Here is a 5,670-nt window from a genome sequence, read left to right on the forward strand (position 1 = left end):
GCTAATATGGGTTGTGACAAAACTGTTATTGATTCCTCTCAATTGGGGGATGATTTGATGAGCTTCCCAAACCTTTTAATTATAGCCTGTAGAGAGTTGAGGATTTAATCTTTCTTATTATACGATTTCTCATTTATATGAGTTGATATTCTCTTCTCTTGGTGAGGTATTTATTTTCATAATTCCATTTGGTTTTGATTTGAGGTACTTTGCTTTACTTGATCATCACTTGGCATTCATTAATGATGAGTTGGTTGTTATTGATGTTGTTCGTGTGTTTGATACTCTCTTTTGGTGCGAAATCTAGAGATATTTATTTTCACATTGGGAATCCGTCCTTCATATGTCATTTAAAGTCTGACATAGCATTGTTTTCATGATTATCTTTGTACACCGCTTCTTTTGGTTTGTCAGTTTTTTATGATATATCTCCTCTTTCTTTTCATTTACGATATAAAAATTTTGGGCTTCATTTCTCTCTAGCATGTCCGCATTCACCTCTTCTCCTTTGGCATTTGTTTATAATGGCGGACCGCAAATCTCATGTCGTTGGTGTCAGTCATGTTTTGGAACCTTGTGTTTCTTGTAAATTCTCTGCGTTCTGTAGTGTATATATATATATATATATATATATATATATATATATATATATATATATATATATATATATATATATATATATATATATATATATATATATATATATATATATATATATATATATATTGGTTGCAGTTGTTTTTTGGTGCAGGGGTATGTCAATTTGGATTGCAGAGTTCTTTGTTGCAAAGCCTTCAAGATATCCCAGGAACTTATTTTGTAAATAGGCTTGCATGCTCCTATTCTGTAAAACGAGCTTGCATGCTCCTATGTGTAAATGAGCTTGCATGCTCCTTTGTTGATCTCTATTTTATAACTAGCTCCGGCTAGAGGATTCTTCACTACTTCTCTTCTATAATCATGTTGATGAGCAATGACCAGAGTTTTTCTTGCTAGTTCTTTTCTCTGGGAGCTCAGTTTGAACCAGTTTTTAAATATATTGTAAAAATTATTTATTATTAATAAAATATATCAAGTGGCATTGTCACCTTGCTTTAAAAAAAAAAAAAAAATCCAACTGATATAACATATTTGGGGGTTTCAATTTAATTAATTTCCATTTTTTTAAATTTGGGGAAAAATTAAATGGACAGGAAAACTTTTCATGATTTTGTTATTTGATTTTGAATTTCTGGTTGAATATAGTTTTGATTCATGTTTTATTTCCATTAAATTTAAGCTAGAAGGAATTATTTTGGTTTAAAAATTCTTCCCTGGCATGTTGTTATGCTACCAAATTTTGTTCCAAAATGAAACCCTTGTAGAAGTTTTTATTATGTTGTTTCAGAATGTCAATGATATCTCCAAATTTACAAACTGGGTTTCTACGAAATGTTTTGGGTTTCTTGGTGACTTTGCATTCTAACTTCTATATAAATTTCATAAAAATCAAGTTCTAGGTTTTTGAGAAATGATAGAAACCGTGTGACTGTGTTTATTTATATATATTTTTTTATATATAAGGACTTGAGATTTTTATATGGCTGATAGAAAATGAAATTTAAGTTGATATGATTTGTTTGAAATTTATAATAATATATGAATCTTATATTTAATTTTGCATTTATAGGCAATTTAGTCAATATGAGTTTATTAGGAAACCAAAATCTTTAATTAGATTAATTTACGGCATTTGACTATTATTTTTTTTTATTTTTTTGAAAAAAAAGGGTTGTTTGGAAATCATAATGCTTATGAACTTGTCTTCAGTCAATTGTGAATTGAAAGCTATTTGGTTCAATTTTGTATAAAAGAGAAAATTTTCTTGTATATGTCGTTTGGATGTAACTGTCATTGTTTTGCAAGTTAAATAGAATAATTACTGATTTTTGGAACTATGTATTACTTTTATGGTTTTAAAAAAAAGGGGGGGATTGTTTGAGAAATTGATTTACGAACCAAAGATGCCCTTTTTAAATGTAATAGTGTTTTCTATTTCTTTATATTATGGGTTGTGTAAGCATGTCTTTCTGCTAGTCCTTTCGTGTATGTGATATTACACCTTTTATGTCAGTTTCCCTTGTGGTCTTATTTTGTGAGTAGGCCAAGTTAATTTTGTAACCCCAGTTGGTTAAACTTGAATGGTGGGGGTTGTGTACCCAAGTGATTTATTCAATTTTACATTTGAACTTCTTGTTTTTCGCTTTCTGGTTATGCCTTGGAGTGCCCTTGGGGGATTTTTGTTTAGTGTCATAAGGGAGAGTGGCTTTCGAGTGGGGGTTGTGCCCAAAGTGGTAAGCAGGATAACCCATCGAAAGTTTGTCTAAGTAAGTGATAACTTAATAAATTAAGAAATGATTATCTACCTTAGTTTCTTTTAATGTGAATTTTCGTATTTTGGAAAGTGTAACTCGGTTTTGAATAAAGATAAGCTTAGATAAATTGTTTCGTTCAAGTATGGAATAATGATTTTATTTTGGAAATTAAATATCAAATTTTGGGTTAATTAATATATATATATATATATATATATATATATATATATATATATATATATATATATATATATATATATATATATATATATATATATATATATATATATATATATATATATATATATATATATATATATATATATATATATATATATATATATATATATATATAATTATATATTTATATGTGGTGCATATAATTACAATTATATCAATGTGTTATGGTTTGTAAACTCATGAGGAAGTGTTCATGTTATTTATGATACAAACGAACTTAGTGAGTTAGAAAACCAGGAAAGACTTGTACCTAGACAAGATAAACAAACTGCAAGCAAATTAGACAAATTAGAAAACTCGATCAATTGTTGTGTGTAAACAATAGGAAAGAAGATTGTCTTTTCCATTGTATGCCTATGCATGTTAAATTTTCTATATTCGCATTTGCTTAAGAAATGGTAAGTCCTTGATGGTGAATGTTGAGTATTGTCGCATGTTGATGTGGGTACCTGTTTATGTTTTCATGTGTTGGTGTTGTATCTAGTCATGTCCTGTTGTTTTTGCCCTTGTGAGAACTTGATATCTATGTTAGACCATGGGTTGCTTATGATGGGTTGTGAAGACTTAGTTTCGCGAATCCACCAGTTGATTATTGTATTTGTTTCTTATTATGTTCAGTTGGATCCTTTTCCTATTCAGGGATCATTCTTGTATTTAATGACCAATGTGGTCGTATGTATTATTGGTTTAAGTATGCCTTGATGGCATGATGTAAATGATGTGAACCTTATGTATTTTACACCCTATTATTCTATCAGAGGGGTCTTGCAGTTGAGCAGACCCAGAGATGTAGCCCACTAGGGGTGAACTCTGATATCAGTTCGATGTTATGTGGTGTTTATGTCCTTTTGTTTCATCTTTAATTTAGCATGTATGGATGGCATTATGTTAAAATGTGTAATGAGGATTAGATGGAGTTAATCGTAAATGCATGTATGTAGTCATCTCATTAATGCAGTAATTTGGATCACGAAGAATGTAAATTCGAATAATTGGAATGTATTCATTTGTTGATAATGCAATTAAAGTATGCTTGGAAAGAATTCGTTAGTTTATTATAAAATTAAAGTATGTAATGTATTAGATGCATGACTTATGTTTTAATAAAAGTTTGGGCGAGATGTATGGTTAAATAGTAATGAATGAACTCATCAAGTTATCTATATTTTAACCTTAATGGATGAACTCATCATGTTATCTAAATTTTAACTTTAATGGATGAACTTAATTATGTTATCTATATTTTAACTTAATGGATGAACTCCTCATGTTATCTATATTTTCAACTGTAATGGATGAACTCGTCCTGTTATCTATAATTTTAATTTACCGAACGAATTATATCCTTGATTAAAGTAATAACTGGTAATTAAGTAAATCAACTTAATTGGGTTAATTAGTGTGGGTTGAGTTAAGTGTTGAATCAAGTAATCACGTTGGGAAACCCTTTAGGTGTTAGCTAAGTATTCCTCTGTGTGATATGAGCTTATGATAACTCATTGTATCATTATGTTGTGTTTAAAACTCTAAAAATTTATATAAAAAAATATTTGCACTCTATTCTTGAGTTTTAGCCTTATCCCTTCAGGGTTTCCTAGGTTTCCTGGCGGGGCATTACACTAATCAGATTAAGAAATTTTTGGAATCCTACACATCAGTTTCAAGTCAGCAAATTAATTTTCATAAATCAAAGGTATTTATCTTCAACACAAAACCTGCAATTAGTAGAAATATCATTAAAATTTTGGGATTCAAACTAGAAGATTTACCTTGCTCGTACCTGGGTATTCCTTTCTTCATGGGAGCTAATAAATCATCTTATTGGGAAAATGTGCTTGAAAGGATTAAATCAAGAATTTTAGCTTGGTGAGTCAGATGGTTGTCTCTCTCAGGCTACATCCTCCTTATCAAAATTGTTTTGGCCTCCATACCTAATTACTTCATCTCTGTCCTTAAGGCCCCAAAATTAGTTGTCATGAAGATCCAAAAAATTATCAGAAGCTTTTTATGGTAGGGCAATCTTTCACAAGAAAAGAAAATTCCATTAATTTCACTCACCAATATGTCACATGGAAAGGCGGTGTGAGGAGTAGGATTGCATGATCTCACCAAACAGAATAAAGCATTTGGAGGTAAATTGGTATGGAAAATGTACTCCAAGCCTAATGCAAAATGGTGTCAAATCATGCAAGTAAATTATCTAGACTCTTTAAACCTGCTGAGAATCCTCACCATTGCTAATCCTCCAAATGGATCTGCAATGTGGAGCTTTATGATGTCCTCCAGAGAATTGGTAACCACATATATTTCTTAGCAAGTTAATAATGGTGAGTCAATTCATTTCTAGAATGACTCATGGAATGGACACCCTCCATTAGCACAATGTCAACATCTGCAAGAAATAATTCCTATTCTCACTCATGTATGGGGTGAGAAACTCATTGACTATATAAATGGAATTGAATTACATTCAGGAAAATCCATTTGGAAAGATTTTTTGCATATTATCACTGATATTAATCAAAAGCAGATGTTACAAAACCTTTTGGATCAGAGGATTGTTTTCCTCTCAGATAATTCAGATAAATTTATTTGGTCTCCTTCCAAACAAGGTGTTTTTCAGTTAAAAATGGATATGCAGCTTTACAACATATGATGGAACAACAACAGAACCAAAGAGATTTTAAATTCTATTGGAATAACAAGGTTTTTCCTAAAGCAGGTTGCTTCTCTTGGTTGGCAATTCAAAACAAAATCTTAACTAGTGATAGACTAGTCAAGCTGCAAATTTCACAACCATTTCTTCGTCTTCTGTGTAATAAGGAAAGTGAAACAGTTGACCATTTGTTTGTTCAATGTCCATTTGCTCAACAGTGTTGGTTATTCATTTTGAATAGATTGAAAATTTCATTGCCTCTGCCAAACACAATTTGGGATTTGTTTCAGTCCTGGCCTACTCTGTTTACCTCGACTCCACCTTTTCTTGTATTTGGCACATCATTCCAGCATCAGTCAATTGGTCCATCTTGTGGGAAAGAAATAAAAGAGTTTTAGGAAAGTGTCTTTGTCTGTTGAT

Source organism: Cryptomeria japonica, chromosome 5 (genome assembly GCF_030272615.1).
Source record: "Cryptomeria japonica chromosome 5, Sugi_1.0, whole genome shotgun sequence".
Lineage (NCBI taxonomy): Eukaryota > Viridiplantae > Streptophyta > Pinopsida > Cupressales > Cupressaceae > Cryptomeria > Cryptomeria japonica.